This window comes from Prionailurus bengalensis, chromosome E1, assembly GCF_016509475.1.
Source record: "Prionailurus bengalensis isolate Pbe53 chromosome E1, Fcat_Pben_1.1_paternal_pri, whole genome shotgun sequence".
Classification (NCBI taxonomy): Eukaryota; Metazoa; Chordata; class Mammalia; order Carnivora; family Felidae; genus Prionailurus; species Prionailurus bengalensis.
In genome coordinates, this window is record NC_057347.1 from 12,605,819 (window position 1) to 12,625,141 (window position 19,323).

Sequence of the window (19,323 nt, forward strand, 5' to 3'; positions counted from 1 at the left end):
TCAGTGTGGCTCAGTACTTGATGGTTTTTAGGGCTGAATGATAGTCCATGGGTGAATGTACCACATTTTGGTTATCCTTGGGCAGTTGACGGGTGTCGGGGCAGTTTCCGCCTTTGGCTGTTGTGAGTCGTGCTGCTGGGAACAGTCATGTACATGGTCATGTGTGAACACTGGTTTTCGGTTCTCTTGGGTCCATACTTAGGAGTGAACTGCTGGGTCATATGGCAACCCTGTGTTTAAGTTTCTGAGGATATATTATCTTCCGCCACTAAAAGCACGCTCTCTTGAGCGCCCCCTCCCCTTTGGCTTCTGCTCATCTCTCTGCTCCCTGTAACTACAGAACTCCTCACTGCGTGTGTCCCCAGTCGCTTTCCCCAATTTCTCCTCTTGGCCTTTGCCCCTGATCTTTGTACCTATGGTGGCAGTACAAACTGCTCAGGTCCAGGTCACCTGGGTCCCCCTTGGTCACCTCCAGAGTTCGTCTGGCTCACCGTCAGCACCGTCTGGGCCCAGGGCCCTGGCTCCCCCTGGGAAGGTCTGCGTGGCTCGACATCCGCCCCAGCGCCTTGAGGTGCACTCACTGGGGTGCCCTCTCCTCCCCGCCAACCCCGGGCCTCAGCCGTGTCCTCAGCCAGCTCTCGGTCTCATCTCTCATCCAGGCCTGCCCTCCACTTCCAGGCTCAGCCCCCTCCCTGCCCAGCAGCATCTCCCCTGCGAGCTCTTACCTTCCCCTGATCCTCTGCCCCCTCCCCGGGCGGCAGGCGACCTCCCACGACTCCCAGCAGGGCTTCAGGTGGCCAGCGGGTTGGGGGAACTGAGCCACGGCTTGGCCTTCTGGCAGGACTGCTTCCTGGCTCTGCCGCTGTGGCCTGGACTCCTCATCTGAACGGTGGATGCAGGCATCCTGCTAACCACCTCCTAGGACTGTCCTTACGGTGAAGCAAGACAATCAGTGGAGGGTGCCCGGTGTGTGGCCTGCATGGGGTGGGGTGGGCTTTCTGAAGCGGCTTCCTATCCTGTCTTTCTTCCTGAGCTGCAGCAGCTTCTACAGGAAGCGGTCCAGGCATGCCACAGAGCTTTGTTGACCCTCAGTTTCCCCATGTGTAAAGTCGGAATAATAAGCTACCCACTAGAGGTCCTAGCAGGGCTCTGTGTCTAGGAGTTCCCACAAGTTCGGCACACAGTGGGCGCTCAACCTGTGCCTGCTTGGGGGTCACGGACGAGTGTGCTCAGCAGTGCCCAGCCTGGCAGGCAGGGCTCCTCAGGGAACGGGGGCCCTGCCTGCTACAGTGGGGATGGAAAGGCAGGAAGGGGACAGATGCCACCTCCTGACAGGACCCCCCTCTACCCCTCCCTCCCGAGACTGCAGCTGCTTGAGGCGGAGGCACAGACCCAGCTGATCCCCCACCCCCTCATCAGCCTGTCAGCACCGAGGATCCGGCAGGAGCCCCCCACCGGGGCTGTGCCTGGCGGCTGGATTTGGAGGGCGTCCAAGCCACCTGGCTCCCCTTGGCCTGGGGATGCTGGTACTGTTGCGAGTGGAGGGTTTCATGGTCCCCTGCCCTCCTCTCTGTTTCCCATCCTCACAACCCAGGAGTCCAGGCACATGGGGTCAGTGTGAACCAGCCGTGTTCACAGGGCCAGGCCCGTGGTGATGAGTCCCGTTTGGGGACAGTGTAGACGGACATGGACTGTAGAGACAGGTGGAAAGCCATTGGAGATGGGGGTGCGTGGTTCCGTGTGTGTGGTGGTCGTGCAGGGGCCCTGACCGTGGAGAGGGCGTGCGCCTGAGTTCTGTGAGCAGCTGGGAGAGATGTGTGTGTCCTGGCCAGTGAAGTGGATGTGGCCCGACGGCACAGGTGGGGAGGGCGGCGCGGGTGGGCGTGGGGAGTATACATGGGTTGGTCCCCCCGCCTCCCCTTTCCCTGACCCTCTGTACCTTCTGCCCCTCTTGCCCAGCCCACCACTCTCTGGGGAGGGGCTGAGGCTGCTTCTAGGCCGGGGCTGGATTTGTAAGTCATTATTGTGTCCCTTGACATCACTCTAACACCCCGTTCCCTGCACCACGGTGCCCGTGTCTCCCCAGTTCCCAGGTTCTCTGGCTCACCTGTCACCTGCCCTCCACCCGCAGCCGGAGGGAAAATACAGGCTCCTGGGTCTCTGGAAAGGACGTTTACTGGAGGCTTCTGCTGCTTCAGAGTCTTATGGGTGCTTTCACAAGATAACCGTGGAAATGCTGTCCTCTTGGCATCCCCAGTTACAAAGGAGGACGTGAGGCGCAGAGAGGTTTGAGGGATTTTCTGGGCCCCCAGGTGCTCCTCTGAGCCCGGGTCCAGGGGTCTGGCTCTGGCTGACGGAGCAGCCCTCCGAAGCCCAGCTTCAGGGTCCCACACAGTCTGTCCTTATGTCACTGGCTGTTCCCGGGGCTGGCCCCGCCCCCTGCTGCCCTTCCCTGTGCACACAGAGCCCGTGCAGCATCTTGCCCTTGTGCAAGGCCTCGGGTGTTTTTGCTTTCTTGCTCACAGGGCCAGCACTCTCTGCAGGCCATCGATCTGGTGTTGGGGGCCTCTAATGTCCTTCTGGGGGCCTGGGGCCCCTGTCTGGGCTGAGCTGCCGCCACCACTAGGCAGAGGCCTAAGCAGAGGGAGGCCAGGGGATCCCAGGCTATGAGGGCCCCTCCACACTTTTCTTCAACAACTGATTGCCGAGTGCCCGGTCTGTGTCAGGCGCCAGGCTTGTCTCAGTGTCCCCACTTTACAGATGAGGCCCCAGAGGCCTGGAATGCACAGTTCAGCCCCCCAAGTGTGAAGCCAGCCCCTGTGCCCCTTCTGTCCTGCCCCCACACTGAGGGCCCTTTGGCAGAAGGATCCTTCTTCAAGCTGGGGCTGGGGCACTGAGGGCGCTAATGGTCACCAGTGCGGGCCTCTCTTGCCGCCCCACGGGCTGGAGCAGAGAGAGGAGTCCAGATCTGGGCTGTGACTCACATGAAGTCTCCAGTGTTCTCAGGCCACCTCCCCAAGCCTCAGTTTCTCCCCTGTAAAATTGCAATATCTACCTCGTAGGACTCTTGTATAGCTTAAACAAGGAAATCTTTGTCCTTGGGGACAAGGTGTGGTATATAGTGCACTCTTAGTAAACATAAAAGCTTAAATTGTAGATTGTTGTTCTGAACACAGACATGGAGCCCTTGTACTGTGCCCGGCCCCGTGCTGGGTGACCAGAAGGTCGGCTTGAGGCAGGGGTGGTAGGGGTGCCTGGTGTGGTCAGGGCTGTGACAGAGAAAAACCCAGGAGGCTGCAGAGGCTTAGGGGCGGCTCCAAACCCAGCCTGGGAGCCTGAAGAAGAAGCCAGAGGTCAGCCAGGAGGTAGACACCCTGCGGGTTAGGGGGACAGCCTGGGCCAAGGCATGTAGGGGTACGGCCTGCTGGGAGTTGAGTGTGGCCAGAGATAAACTGTCAGATAAACTGTCAATTCATTTTCTTTCCAAAAACTCTTTCCTGGCCCTGCTGGGGTCATAGAAAAGGGGTGCCTGAAAGTGCTTGAGGAGCCCCGGAGCTGGCAGGCCTGGACAGAGACCACGAACACACAGTGTGGTCAGCGCTGGGATCCGCGGGCCTCTTCCCTCCGTATCCCCGGGGCCTGGCCCACAAATGCACCTGCTGCTGATCATGTTGACGTGTTAATAATATTTCTCTATGCCAGGCACGGTTCTTTTTTTATGAACTCATTCATCATCACAGAGCAATCACGTCGTCTCACCCCTATGTTACAGATGGGGAAACCGAACACGGTTGAACACGGTTGAACAGTGCTCAGTTCAACAGTGCTTGAACACGGTTGGTGCTCAGGCAAGGATTGTGGACTGGTCCAGGGAGAGGAGAAAGGTGTTCTGGTTTTGGCTTAGGCAGGGTAAGTCGGGGAGGGGGGCTCTCCTGGCTGGGTCCCCCCAACCCCCCACCCTGTCCCGTTGTGTGGTCCAGGTACAGCCTGCCCTTCTCTGGGCCCTGAGCCCCTGCAGCCAGTCTGGGACACCTTCTGCTCCCCAGCTGGGCCACAGTCCTCTTGTCCCTGGGTCCCTGCCAGGCCTGGCATGGCGGCCTCTCAGGGTCTCTAGAAGGCAGATACTGGCTGGGGGTTGCTCAGAGGTGCCTGCCACCCTGACCTTGGCGTTGAAATGCGAGTGGGGGGCTGGTTGGCTCTCAAGTGCTTGCTGAGGTCGGAGATCAGTGCTGTACACGCCTGGACGTAGTTTGTTCCCACAGTCTCATAGGGAAGGAGTCACATCCTCAGCTGACAGGGAAACAGAGGCTCAGAGTGGGGAAGCCAGGTGCCCGAGGTACACAACCAGGGAGTCACAGAGTCAGAATTTGAACCCAGAGCTGGCCCACTGCAAAGCTCGTGCAGTCTGTATTCAAGCAGGTGCGGTACCTCGGGCTTTACAAATAACGTGAATGCACAGTGGCCACTTGCTGGGTGACCACTGCATACCGGCCTCATCCTGGCTACCAAGTTCTCACATGTCCACCCCAGCCCTCGGAGGCACTGTCAGTTCCCATCTTATAGATGAGGACACTGAGGCTCAAAGAGGGGGCAGTCTGTCTGGCAGGATTTGGGATTCTAGCCAACTCCGCTCCCAGGGGTCTCAGGAAAATCCAGGGGTTATGGGAGCTCTGGGTTATCCAGAGCTCCCCAGCCCGATGTTGGTGAGGCCTGACCCGTCCGACTGTGTGAGGGTCCCTTCTCTGTGAGGGTGATGACAAGAGGGTAGCGCTGTGATTTGAGTGCCCTTCACGCTTGTCATTGTGTTGACAGCTGGGGCTATACCAGAGCCACCCACCCTGCACCTCCACTTGGCTTCTGGGAGGCGGGGCTGGGCACTGAGGTAGGGCCACCCCCTGGCAGGTGAGGGGACCCTGCATGGCTGTGGCTTCAGGTAGCAGTGGAGACTGGCTGCCCCGAGCCATTCTCCTTCTCCTGGGGCTGCTCCCTGGGCACATCAGTGGGGTCTCCCGGGGCAAGGATTAGAGCACATTATCAGTCAAGGTCACCTGCCTGGCTTCCATTCCTGGCTATGTGACCCTGAGCAAGTCATTGTACTTCTCTGAGCCTTGGTGTCCTTATCTGTAAGACAGGATATCTACGACCTCGTAGCGCTGCCCTGGGGCTCCGGGAGGCCAGATGCTGGGATGTAAAGTTACAGGCTCTGGGGCTGCCTGAGGTTTACTTCCCAGCTCTGCCTCTTACAGGCAGTGTGCTTCAGGTTAGTGACTTCACCTCTCCGAACCTTCGTTCTTCATCTGTTAAATGAGGATAATGGCAGAATCTTTCCGGTGGGGCCTTGTCAGGACACAGTGAGGCAGTCAAGGTAAAGCCCCTGTCAATGTGAGCCGAGGTCCTGTGCCACAGGCTCTCAGCATGGGCCCACCGTGAAAGAGTGAAAGAAATCTGGACTTCTCCTGTCTGAGAGCCAGAGTTCCCTTCCCAGAGGCCACCCATGTGGGGCTTTCAGCTCCCGGCTGCCTGCGTGAGCAGATCACCAGCGGTTTCATCCCGTGCACTCGTCTGATGAAATATAAATAGCATGCAATGTTTTTGAGCGAGGCCAGGAAAGCGTCTGTGGGTCGTCCCTCCCGGCCTAGGCAGTGAGGCCGATGAGCTGGCCGTGGGGATGAGAAGGAGATAGGAGCTCGTGAATAAATCATCGCAGGATCTGGGCTAATGGCCCGGCTGTGGGGCGGTGCATGCAATTTGTGCGTTAATTGTCCAGAGAGGGTGACTTCTGTGTGGGCACGGCCCAGGGTCCCCTGGTTTGCAAAGTGCCTCGTGTCTGGGGTGCCCTCTTCTGGGGTGCAGCGAATCTGGGAGAGGGCTCTCCCGGGGTATTTGGCAGTCGGGGTCTGTGGCACCCACCTCGTCCCTTCTTGCTTTCCTCATAGGTGAGCTCCCAGGACTCTAAAGGGATCTTACACAGGGGATGCTCAGAAAACTGGGCCTGATATGGGTCCTTGGACCCGTGTCTTGGCTCCTGGCAGCCGACAGCCAGGGCAGGGACTGGGCCTCAGATCCAGTGGGGGTAGGAGATCTGTGAGCAGAAGCTGGGGGCTGGGGGCTGAGCCTCTCCCCATCCAGGCCCTCCACCTCCTTTTCTTTTCCCAGCCTCTTTGTGTTCAGTGGTTTGGTTTTTTTTTTTTTCCTTTGAACCAAGGCTGTCCCAGCTTAGCCAGCTCCTGCCCCGTTGCCAAGGTGACCAGACCATCTCTGCCATCCTATGGCCACTACCAGGGTTGGGCGAGGGACTACAGTGCATGCACATGCACCCAGGCTGAGCACACATGCATGTGTGTGCCGCGCCTTGTAAAGCTTAAACGTATACCTACGTGTGTGCAAGGGCAGACACGTAGAGACCCACCCCATGGTGTCCAGCCCTAGCACAAATGTAGGCACAGATCTGTCCTCGTGAAGGCACAGGTCTGTGTCTGTGTGCACACACCGCAGATTGCACAGGCACCCATGTGTTCCTGCCGAAGAGCAGGAGCGCACATAGCCCCAGCCGTACGTGTACCCCCGAGTGTGAGACACCAGCTCTCGGGGCTGCCCGCTTCATACCTCCCACTTAGCTTCTGACCACACCCTAACTCTCTGCACAAGCGCCTCCTCTGGTCACCGGAGCTGCCTGCACGTGTGGCTGGCGGGGGATGAACATGTCCTTCCCGCACCGCCCCCACGCCCACCCCCACCCGGGGCCCTGTACCCATCAGTGGAGTGGACGTCAGGCCCCCGCAACCCCCGCCTCCCCCAGCACCACTCGCCCCTTGCCCCTTGGGGGGATAACCGAGGCTCGAGTTCTGGGCACCAGCGGGCCAGAGCCTACGTGCCCTTGGCAGTGACTTGCTGCCGTCCTTCCCCTGTTTCTGTCTCCCGCTCCCAGGATCACCTCCCAAATAAACTTCCTGCTCCCGCATCCTTCACTCAAGGTCTTTTCTGGGGAAATGCAAAGTGGGGCCAAGTGTCTACACTTCCCTGACACTCCTAGAAAAACATGCACCCATACCTCAGGCTGTAGGTCCATGCAAGGATGTGCCCACACATGAGCACCTATTGTGTGCTGGCCCCTGATCTGGGCACTTTGCGTAAACTAACTCCACTAATTCCCTAAACAGCAGTACCAGGCAGGCAATATAATTGGCCCGCGTAACCGATGTGGAAATTGAGGCAAGGGTTAATCCTGTAATTGTGTCTTAAAGGCGGAGGCAGGGCAAGCTGGAGCAGGCAAGGGCTGGGACCAAGTGTGGGAAGAATCCCTGGGCCCCTAACATCTTCCTCCTGCCGGCAGATGCTGGTGTGAGAATGGGGTCAGGAAGCAGCCTCATTCGTCCTCTGAGCTCTGGCCATTCACCCCAGCCACTGACACACACGAACTCTCCAGGCCTCCAGGCCTCCAGGCCTCGCCTGAGGAGGAGACGGCCCTCTGCCCGCTGACTGGCTTGTAGCTTTGAGGTGCTCGATTCCCTCCCTGAGCCTGTTTCTTCCTCTTGGGGGAGGACATCAGGCAGCGTCTCGTAGGGTTGTTCAGAGGAATATAGAAGAGGTGCTAAATGAAAGCTTCAGGCATGAGAAAGCTTTTCCTGGGGTTCTCAGTGGCTGCCCCACCTGCTCTTGGGGCAGAGACCTGCTGGTCACACCCCCAGGCCCTTGCCCCGCCAGCCCTGGGCTGTCAGCAGTGCCCCCGCCCCTGCCCCCGCCCCCCCCCCTCCCCGCGCTGTCCTGCCCCAGCATCAGTTAGCTTTCAGGAAGAGGCAGACAGCAGCGCACAGGGAGGCTCACTGCAGGAGGTGGTCCTGAGACATCTGGAGAGACTGGGTTCTCCTGGAGACATTAGGGCCAGGCTGGCGTAGTCCTGTCCAGGGTCTCTCTTCCCATGGCCCTGGAAGTCTTGGATTCCCATCCCCTCTGCTGTGGACCAGCTGTGTGGCTCTGGGCAAGGTGCTCACCCTCTCTGAGCCCGTCTCTGGCCTTTATCGGGAGGAATGATGCTGTGAACTGAAGCAGCATATGTCACAGTGTTGGGTGTGCCTGGTGCACGGTTGGTGTGCAGTTCCGGTTTGCTGGGGTTGGAGAAGCGTGTGCGGTGGGGGGAGTCGGGGTGAGACAGCTGTGAGGTCACAGCATCACTGCCCTCTGGCTGTGGGTCCCTTCCCACCCTGAGCTTCAGCTCATTGTGACATTGGGCCAAGAAGATCCTGTACCTCACCCAGGACTAGACGAAGGAATGCCTGGAAGACGATGCTGTCTATACTCATCCCTGTGTTCCAGAGAATTCCTCAGGCTCATGTTCCTGGCCTGGGCCCCAGAAGGGCTCCCGAGTGACTTTGGGACCAGGCCAGGGGGCATCATAGGTGGGTCACAGGCCGAGGACCCACCCATGCCCGCTCGGACCTCATCTTGCCCGCCTCCCTCTTGCCAACCCTCTTCCTTCAGATAGCAGCTCCTTCTTGCCTTTGGCCTGTGCGTTTGCCCTCCCTGCTTGAGCCCTGTGTCCTCTTGCAAGCCCTGGCTTCCCCCCAGGCAGCCGGACCGCGCCTCCCCCCGTGGTCGTACAGCCTCCGGTGCAGCGTGAGTCTTCTCCATTCATTCATTTCCTTCTGAAGTGTCTGTCTCTTTCCCTACCTGTTAGAAACACCAAGGGGCACGGGCTTTTCACCCTGTTCCCACTACACCAATTCCAGAGATGGAGTTGGTGCTCGATGAAGACATGCTTGTGGGATGGACGGACGGACGGATGGATGACAGATGGATGAGTGAACGCGTGAATGAATGAATGAACAAATGAATGAACGAGACGGCCCAGGTGACTCCACCATTTCACGATGATGCCCCAGTCCCGACCTGCCTGGCTGTGGATGCCTTTGATGTGCACTTGCTCAGGATAATGTTCTTGAACGCGTGAGAGAACCCACATAGGACCACAAAGGAAACCAGAAACGTGAACTGTTTATCAAAACGTTATTTTAGAATGTGTGATACGGTAATTAGCACGCTGTTGCTTCAGAATGCCTTTGCTGGCAGCACCTAGAACAGGCCCCAGGACCAGCCATACTGAGCGCCAGGCTGCTGGGCTCTGCTGCCTCCATTTGTCGCAGAGGGGATGGTACATTTTACAGAGAGAAAAGGGGAAGTTCAGGTGTTTTTCCCATCAAGTTCAGAGAGCCCTGGATTCCATTTTGGGGCCCCAGGGTAGGACCCCCTGGAACATGCTACTGAGTGGCAGGGACCACACAGCCCTGCCTCTGCCCCACGTGGTCCTCCGGACCTCCCCGCACCCCTCTCCCCTCACTCAGGCTCCCTTGCTTTGGTGTCCTTGAGCAGCCCTCGTGAGGGTTTGGGGACCAACACAGGCCATGGCAGGGAGAAAAGTTTAGCTGCACCCTCAGTGCCACCTACATGGCTGTTCTGGGTAGGCAGGCACTGGGATGTTTCCCAGCAGGGTCTTATTAGGGGTAGGAGGACCCTCCAACACCCTGAGGCTCGGCCTGGACCCCCCCCTGCTGACCTGGCAGAAAGCTGACATTTCCTGCTCCGTGGGCTTGCCCAGAGCTCAGAGGGGACTCTGATGATGACAGTCTTGCCCCTGCACCCTGCAGGGCTGCTCTGCTGTGAGCCGTTAATAGGGGAAGGAGGTGGGAGACTCCCCTTCCCCGGGCCACAGCCTTCTCTCTGAGGCAACATGAACAAACCCAGAAGAGCTTCTCGTTTGACAGATGGGGAAACTGAGGCCCAGACAGAGCAAGGTCCCATGGCAAGTTGAGACTGAAGTGGTCTTGGGATGGACGGCAGCCGTGCCCGCTGCTTTGCAGTGCATGCCTCGAGGGTATTCCTGGGTCATAGTGGCAGAATCATGAGGGGCCTTCTGAGGCTTAGTCTCCATTGTCCTCCATAGCCTCTTCTAGAACCTGGACCGTGCTCAGGGCAGTCAGACCCAGGCCCTGGCCTTAGGGGGCCCCTGGCCTGGTAGGGAAAACTTGGAGGGATAGGTAAGTGCCACCCAGCATGGTCTGGTCAAAGATAGAGTGAAGCACAAGCGGTAGGGGCTTGGAAGGATGCATAAGAGTTTGAGGGAGAAAAAGGAAGAAAGGGCCTTGGGCAGAGGGTCTGGCATGTGGCAAGGCAAGGCGGTGGGAAGCATTTCCTCGGAGCACCATTTGTGGGACCTGGGTTATTACTGCCACTGGCAGATGAGCAAGAAGCAGCTCAGGTGCTCCCATCTACCCAGCTGGCGGTGTGTCCCCAGCCAAGTCCTCTCTCTGAGCTGTTTCTGTCCCCTCTCACCTCCCCTCCTCTCCCTGGCATACGCAACTCCAGCCCTGCTGCCCTCCCTCCAGTTCCTTAAACACATGGAGCAACCTTCTGGCCTCAGGGTCTTCGTTCTTGCTGTTCCTACTTCCAGGAACACTGTTCCCACATTTTCTTCCGTAGGTCTCAAGTTTTCTGAAAGACCTCTGGAACAGTGCCCACGTTGCCTCTGGAATTGCTTCTTTTTCTTCCCCTCTAACATGTTCATTGTCCGTCTTGCTCCACTTGAATGTTGGCCCCAAGCACTGTATCTGTACGTTGTAGTCTCAGTAGATACCTGTTGAGTGAGTTAGTGAGTATTAAGTGTGATTCTGGTGAGGAGGTGAAGGCCCAAGCCCTTGGCGGTGCCCCCAGACCTGAACTGTAAAGAGGAGTCCTGGGGTGGAGTGATGAGCCTTCTAGAAAGCCCCCTCTATTTTCATGGACTCCTGATCTTAGAGCTCAGCCTCCTGTCCATGCCGGAAGGAACCCCGGGCCCCTCAGAGAGGTCTGGCAGGCTCTCCCAGTGCATTTTCTGTTCTCCAAATAAAAACAAATTTGCCAGATGAGGACAAAAAAAAGGGAAGCTAAGAAAACAACCATCCTTGTGTTTCCCCCTGCAGAACATCGGGGTCATTGGGGGACTGAGGCCAGGGGTTCAGGCCCCGATCCTGCCCTGCCTTGTCCCAGACAGGCCCCACATTGGGCCCAGACTGATACGAAGAAATGCAGCTTCCAAGAGGGGGCCTTTTCCCCGATGGGGGCAAGGCAGGTCTGGAGGACTCACTAGGGAGGAGGTGGCTGGAGCACAGAGGGACCAGAGGCAGGATACCTGGGTGATAGACTCAGCTCGCAGTCTGGTAACCTTGGACATGGCCATGATCCTTTCTCTGCCTTATTTATTCCTCTGTCAAAAATGCTCGTGCTATTCCACCTGGAACATTCTCTGATGCAATGCCAGGCACTCAGCTGAAGCCAGGCACTCCGTTCAAGGGGCCCGCGACATGTTGTGGGGACTCAGCAAGGAGTAACAGGGGACCCAGGGAAATCTTGGAAGGCTTTATGGAGGAGGCATCCTTTGAGCCTGAAGAATGCATTGAGTTCTGGAAGGCAGAGCAAGGCATTCCACTGTCAGGGGCCATCTCATGCTGGGCTCTGAGGTGTGGACATTCCTGAGTCGTCACTTGCTGGGGATCACATGATACTCAGTGGGGAGCCCAGCTCTAGCACTGGGTTCATTTCTACTCTGTCTTTTTCTGTTGTTGATTCTTAAGAACTCTTTATATATTTAAGCACTCCAGTCCTTTCTATAACATTTTCATTTACCTTTTTTGCTTATGATGGACTGTGATCAACAACATCATAAATATTTTTATGTTGGTAAATTTTCCTATCTTTTCTTTCACGGTCTTCCTTGTCCCAGGTTGTTTCTTATAACTTTATTTCAGGTCTTTGCTCTCCTGTGCACATGCTGGATGCTTAGGAAATGTCTGAGACTCCAATTAAGTTGAAGCTTGAAGCATTACAGCTGTAAGAAATATAGAGGCCATGGTGCCTTTGCTCACTGTATTCCTCTTGCTGGAGTTCCTTCCCACTCTTCCCATCTGTTCATTCCTTCCTACTTGGAGTCAGGTCCAGTCCTGGCCCTCCAGGGGCCTATGCCCCTCTTCTAGAGTGAATCAGGGCCTCAGATATATGATGATGGGAATGGGTGGGGGGCCAGGAAATTTCCAGCTAGGCAACCTCCATGTACTCACTTGCTGAAACCCCACGAGATAGATACCATTATTAATTCCATTTTACAGATGAGAAGATGGGCTCAGAGAGATGATATGACTTGCCTAAGGACACAGAGGAAGGGACAGAGATGGGACTTGAACCCAGGTCATATTGCCCCAGAGCTCATACTTTCATATTTCCTTCTGACATCTCATAGCCCTTAGGATCAAGTCCGAGCTCCTTAATAGGTTATCTGGCGCCTCTCAGGTTCTTGGTTTCTCCATCTGTTAATGTAATGCCTTGGCCCCAGCACCTGTGCATGCAGGCACTTCTCTGTTATTAGAGTGATAAAGTATGTCCCCGCCTGTCGCTCTACACCCTCCTCGGCCCCAGATCCCTTAGGATTCTGGAATGTTGGGCTTGGAAGGGCCAGCCCCTGGGATAGGAACAGGGAGGCTCCGAGGTGGGGAGAGCCTTGCCCAAGGCTCGGTGTGTGAGGAGCAGAGCCAGGTGGGGACCCTGATTCGTGAGGCTGTCAGTGCCCCTCACTGCACTGCGGTCAGTCTTGGGCTGGGCTTCCTCCTGCTGCTCCCTCCAGGAAGTCCCCCCTGCACCCTGACCGGGTTAGACATCTCCCCTGGGCTCCGAGGGCTCTGACCGTGGCTCTGATCCAGCCTTGTTGTGATTGCTGGTAAACTCACTATCTCCCTTGCTTGGCAGGGTGCCCCATGCAGACAGGCATTTATTTGCTGGTCCATCCAAGTCACTGGTGCCCAGCTGAGCCCGGCAGGAGCAGGCCCTCAGGAAAGGTTGACTGCAAGAGGGAGGCCCAGAGAGGGACAGAGACCTGCCCCAGGTCGCACAGTGAGTCGGAGCGGAGCAGCAAGCCCGTGAAACCCCCAAGACCCTCTAGGTGTCATCTGCTCCTGGGACTCAGTGAAGCTTGGGGATGGCACAGTGTCTGTAATGGCCACTCTAGTGGAGGGTTCCCAGGGGCCTCTGTCCTCTGCTGCTCCCAGGGGCCTGGGGCCAAGGACACCCTGTCTCCCTCCTGGCCCCGCCCCCCTGTAGAAGGATGTTCTCAAGATAAAAATACCCTCAGAAACATTCCTTAGTGTCTGGCATGACCCGCCGTCCATCCTGGGGGCCAGAACCTCCTGCCCTGGCTTCACCTTGGGGCTCAGAAGGCAGATGTCCGCTTCTCCTGGCCACTTGGCGCAGCCTGTCCCTGGGATCGATGTGTCCAGCCCCTGTCATGGGCTGTGGAACACGAGGGGCCTGAGGGTTGTGTGCCAGCCAGCACCGTCCAGGCACAGGGGAAGGAGGCAGCCAGGATTCTGTCTGTGCAAGGTCATGGCTCTCCTGCTTTGTTGCCTGTTGGGATGCACTCGGAGAGGATCACACGGGGCTGTGTGGGAGGGCCAGGGATACATATGCCACCTTTCAGTCCTGTGGGGAGTCCCCACTTCTGCTGTCAGCTGCCGGTGCCGGTCAGAGCCGGAAACCCGCTCTCGGAGAACACGGAAGGGACTTGGCACTTGTCGTGGGTCTGCACCGGGACAGGGCCTCAGTTTACTCCCTCGACAGTCTCCTGAGATAGGCGGGGTCTACCTGTTTTGCAAATGAGGAGGCTGAGGCCCAGAAAGGGCCCTTCATGAGCTGGGGTCAGCCAGGCTTGAATTAGGGAATCGGGGATCACCGGCCCCCTCGGCCGCACCCCCCCCGGGAGGACTGTTGTGCACGTTGGTGACAGCTGCCTCCTCCCAGAGCCCTGCTGTCCCAGGCCCTGTGCCCAGAGCATACCTCCCTCACCACACTGAATTGCAAGGCACATCCGCTGGGCAGGCGTCATCAGCCCATTTTGTGGAGGAGGAAGCTGGGCCTCAGGAAGGGGAAGTGCCTTGCCCCACGTCCCTGGCGATGTCAGCCCAGTGTTGGCTGACAGGTTGGCACTGACGGGGAGGAGTAGGGAAGCCTCAGTGTCCATCAGGTGCTGCCTTCACTTGCTGGGAGACTGAGGGCCGGTCTGGCCTGTGTGGGCTCGGGCCACTCCAGGGTTATGTGCAAGCCATGCCCCCCCACCCAGCCTGTCCCACCTAGGACTGTGACTGTGACCCGTAGAAGCATTTGGAGGACTTTAGAAGTTTTGAGTTCACATGATGGGCTGCTGTGGCCACCAGAGGGTGGCAGGGGGACCACTGGACAGGCTGTCCAGAGACCTGGGTTCTTGTCTCCAAGCTGCCTCTCATTCAGTGGCTTTCTGACCTTGGGCGAGTCGCTTCTCTGCTCTGAGCCTCAGTTACCCTTAGAATGGAGCTAATTTTGCCCATTTGTGAGAAAAAATGTGTCTGGGTTTGTGGGTCTGAAGAAAGCCCCTTCCAGGAACTAGGGCACCAGGAACAAGGTTGAGAGAGCCTGGGGCAGGCCAAGTGACCAACAGGAAGCGGGGAGGGGCAGGCTGTCTCACACCCTTCTCCCTAAACTTCTTTGGCTCCCATTGCCCTGTGACACCTCCTCTTTCAGAGTTCCAGCTCCAGGTGACCCCGGAGCAAGTGACTTAGCCTCTCCCAGCCCCAATTTCCCAGTCTGTCTAGCTGGGAGAACTATCTCTCCCTCAAGGTGGGGCTGTGAAGCTTGGAATAACTGAAGCCAAGAGCTGAGCACTCAGGGCCAGACAAAGTGTAGGCCCATTCAAGGGGAAGGACATAAGATCAGGGACTTGGACACAAGTCCTTGCCATGGAGTCTCCCAGCTGTGTGATATGGTCTATGATGGACTCTCCCTGAGCCTCAATTTCCCCATCAGTTTTGAGAGTGTAAGGGCTAAGGGAGGCACCCTGCAGACCCATGGCAGCTGCTCAGGGAATGATGAGGGACAAGAAAGCAGGGTGCTGAGGACTGGAAGTCTTGAGGTGAAAGCCTGGGAGGTGAAGAGGGACGAGCAAGACATTCCCTTATGGAGTGAGCAGAGGCCCAGAAGGGGGAAGTGAGTCACCCAAGGTCACACAGCTTGTGATGGGCAGAGCTGCGACTTGAACCCAGGCCTGTGAGCCTCTAAACCCACTGCTGTCACCTGCCCCAGGAGGCTTATGATGTGGGGGTGACTCACCCACAGTTCCCTTCATCCCAGCCAGAAAAGCCAGTGTGACAGTGGATTGCAGCCAGCCTCAGCCGCGAAAGGGTGGGGCTCCACGGGCTCAGTGGCTGGGAGGTGGGGAAAGGTGAGAAGGGCCTCTCAAGTCAGTTTGCCTCTGGAAATTCACAGAGCCCCTTCCCGCCACACTCTCCCCCGATCCACACGGTGTGCCGGAAAGAAAAGCAGGGGCCTCCTTTGACAGTGAGAAAATTGAGGCTTATGGAATGCTGGGACCACGTAGGATATGTGTATGCCTAATACAAGTCTCTGACAAGTTACTGATGTGTACCCATCCATGTAGCCATTTATCCACCCATCCACTCATCTGTCTGTTCATCTATCCCACTCACCCAACCACTTCATCCATCCAGGCATTCATTCACCTGCTCATCTCCCCACCCATTCATCCATCTATCCATCACCCACCCACCCACCCATTCATCCATCTATCCATCACCCACCCACCCATTCATCCATCAATCCACCTATCCCTCCATCTAACTAGCCATTCATCTAATTATCCATCCATCCATCCATAATCCACCCATACACCCATCCACCCCTTCATAATCTACCTACTCACCCATCCATACACCCACTCACCCACCCATAATCCACCCACCCATTCATCCACCATCCTTCCATCCATCCATCCATTCATCCACATATCCATCTACCCATCCATAATCCATCCATTTATCCATCCATCCATCCATCCATTCACATACCCATCTACCCATCCATAATCCATCCATCTATCCATCCATCCACTCACACACCCACCTACATGTCCATAATTCATCCATTTATTCATCATCCATCCATCCATCCATCCCTCCATCCGTCCTTCTACCCATCTACACTTGAATCCTGTGTTTGGCACTGGGAAGGCTCTGTAGGTGGTGGCTAGGAGCATAGGTTAGGGATCTGAGTTCCTCCATGAAATTAGGAAAATTACCACATTAGCTACATCTCTGGAATGAGAACAGCAATGGTTTCAACCTTGTGGGGTAGTTGTGAGGATTACATGAGCTGATCTCTGTAAAACACCTACCACAGTGTCTGGCATGTGGTAGGCCCTCTATAATGATCAGTTGTTATTTTCTCTGGGGACCCATTTTGTTCTGCCCTTATTTGGTTCCGAAAGGTTTGATAGGTAGACTTACATTCTGCGAAGGTGTGAGGTAACAGAGGTGTGGGCTGGAGGTCTCTTCCACCTCCTGTGGGGCCCCAAGAGAAGCAGCAGAAGTGTGGGTTCATGTAGAAATTTCAGACTTTTGAGCACTTGTGAGGAGAGCAGAACCACCGACAGTAACTTGGCTTTGTCCTATTAACTTTAGGGTCTTCTAGCAACTGATTCCTCTCCAGCTGGTGCCTGGGAAATGGCAACTGCTGCTAACACAGACTTGAAGACAGCCACTTGCTCCCTCAGCACCGTTACTTAGAAGATAGGACTCAAGAGGTAAGATTAAGGTCAGCAATGTGCATCTATCCATCTAGTCATCCACTCAACCAAATACTCGTCTGTCTGTTTATCTGTTTACTCCCCTATCCAACCACTTTTTGACCTCTCATTAACCCATTATCCATCCACCAGCTCCACACATCCTTCCACCCATTTGCTTTCTTTCCATCTACCTATCCACTCACCTACCCAGCCCATCCAGCCATCTTTCCATCCATATATTCACCCATTTCCCAATCATTCACCCACCATCCCAGCCATTCATCCTTGCACCCCAAATCCCATCTGTTTTTCCATCCACCCATTCATCCATCTAGTCATTCATCTATCTGTTTATCTGCCTTCCCACAAATCTATCCATCCATCCATCCATCCATCCATCATCCATCCATCCGTCTCTTCATCGACCCACTAATCCATCCACCCAACCCACTGAATCATTTCCTATCCACCTAACCCATCCATCTTTCTGGTTACCACCCATCCGTCCGTCCGTCTGTCCATCCGTCCATCCGTCCCATTTATTGATGCTTGTGCTCGACTACCCACCTGTGCATGTATCTGTCACCTCATTAATTGATCCATCCAGTTCCTCATCCATCTGCTACCTGCTGCAGATCCCCTCATCCTTTTGTTTGGTCAGTGGGCGTTTTCTGGGTGTCCTCTCTGTGCCAGGCCTGCACCATCCTCTCTGGACCTCTGAGGTTGGTCAGAGATGGGGCCTGGGGAAGGGCAACTCACACAACGAAGAAGGTAGCTTCTGGCCACAAGAGGAGAAGCCTGGGGCCAGAGAATCCAAAAGTGCTCCCTGGAAGTGGGGGCCTTTAGCTGATCCCTGACAGATGGGAGGATTTTAAACATTCACTTTAGCTGTGATCTGGGGGTCCGACCACATGGGGGGGAAGGTTGCCGCAGCACAAGCCATTAGATGCTTGTTGGTGTGTCCGAACAGGAGTGGCCTGGACCGGAAGGAAGATGTGGGTGAGGAAATGGTGGACAACTTTGAGAATTCAGGAGGGAAAACTACACAGGACCTGGTGAGGCAGTGGATATAGGGGCTGAAGGAGAGAGAGGAGGCCAGGCAACTGGGGAAGTGGTCAGGTTACCAAATGACCCTATGAGGAGGGACAGGAGGAGGGGGATGGTGAGGAGGAGGTAAGGAGGAAGGGGGAGAGGGTGAGGGTCAGGAGGGTCAGGAGGAGGGGGAGGGAAGGAGGGAGAAGGAAGTAAAGAGGAAGAGGATGAGGATGAAGAGGAGGGTGAGGAGGGACAGGAGGAGGGGGAGGAGTGGATGTGGGGGAGGGGAGGATGGGCGAGAAAAGCAAGGAGGAGGGGGAGGAGGGGGGAAGGGCACAGGAGGAGGGAGGAGGTTTGGGAGAAGAGGGGGAGCCATGGTTGGCCACATGGTCCTGTGGAGCATCCAGGAGGGGAGGCTCGGGTCTGGGGAGGCAGCAGAGAGCTGGCACCAGAGGAGGCTTGTCAGGGGCAGGGAGCTGCCCCTCAAGGAAGGCTGCCCTGGGGGCAATTAGTTCCCTAGCCTGCCCAATGCGTGAGCAGAGCGCGTGCCTGTGGCCAGAGAGAGCTCGGGCAAAAAGACTAGCATTAGCGGTTGGAAATTGAGCAGGTGGGCCCTGCAGTGGTGAGGCCTGGGGGATGGGCGGGGCACCAGTCATCTCCAGCATCATACTGGGGTGTCATCACTGTTTCTCTCCTTGGGCCTGGCATGGGCTTGCCACAGAACACCTGCACTGTGTTGACCCTGAATGTTTGCAGGCCATGGTGTGCGCTGGGGGCAACGGCTGTCTGTGCTTTGGCGGAGGGGAGGGGAGTTTGGCCTGGAAAGGTCAAAGGACACTGTCTTCTTCTTCCCCGTTGTGAGAATGGAAATGGTGCCCCCAACCCTCCATCTCCCCTCCATGCAAACTCTTGGCCCCCTCCAAGGTGACCTCGGCCTCCTCCCGGGCCCTTGAGTGTGCCAGCATGTTCTCCCTCTTGCTCCACGGTGCCCCCGACCCCCTGCCAGCAGTGCCCCGCCCCCTGCCTGTGCACTCCCAGCCCTGGGTGCGTTTCGCTGCTGAGGTGCTCTGCCTGGCTGGGGTGCACCCTCCAGGCCTGGCCCTGCCTCTCACTTCCTGTGTGACTGAGCAGGGGAGCCCCTCTTGGAGCCTACAAATCAGAGATTGGATTCTTCAAACCCTCTTTATTTTTTTTTTTAACATTTATTCATCTTTTGATAGAGAGCATGAGTGGAGGAGGGGCAGAGAGAGAGGGAGACACAGAATCTGAAGCAGGGTCCAGGCTCCGAGCTGTCAGCACAGAGCCTGACACGGGGCTCGAACTCACGAACCGTGAGATCATGACCTGAGCCAAAGTCGGACGCTCAACCGACTGAGCCACCCAGGCACCCCATTCAAACCCTCTTTCTAAGCCTGATGGATAGTTACTAGATTGAGAAAGATTCTGGGGCTGTGCCAGGACACGTGAGAAATAGTTCTCTGATGGATTAGTGATGTCTGCCATGGGTAGAGGAGGGGGTGCCAGCTGCGTGTAGGCCACACACTGGCTTTCCCTGAACCAAGTGATCTCCAAGGATTTCTTAATTGTAGGCTTTGGTCACGAGGTAATGAGTGCCCCATCCCTAGATGGTCCAAGCAAGGGCTGAGTGGCCATGGGTC

At 56.5% G+C, this 19,323-nt stretch overlaps 1 protein-coding gene across 3 annotated transcripts in view; it reads left to right on the forward strand.

Moving 5' to 3' along the window:
* KCNJ12 (potassium inwardly rectifying channel subfamily J member 12) overlaps positions 1–19,323 on the forward strand; it is a 44,991-nt gene that overhangs the window by 16,172 nt on the left and 9,496 nt on the right. For 2 of the 3 annotated variants that reach the window (XM_043583366.1, XM_043583367.1), the window contains exon 2: positions 16,524–16,645. The gene's annotated coding sequence lies outside the window, so the exon portion shown is untranslated. Of the gene's footprint in view, positions 1–16,523; positions 16,657–19,323 lie in introns of all 3 variants that reach the window. The other variant, XM_043583368.1, reaches the window with a different exon arrangement.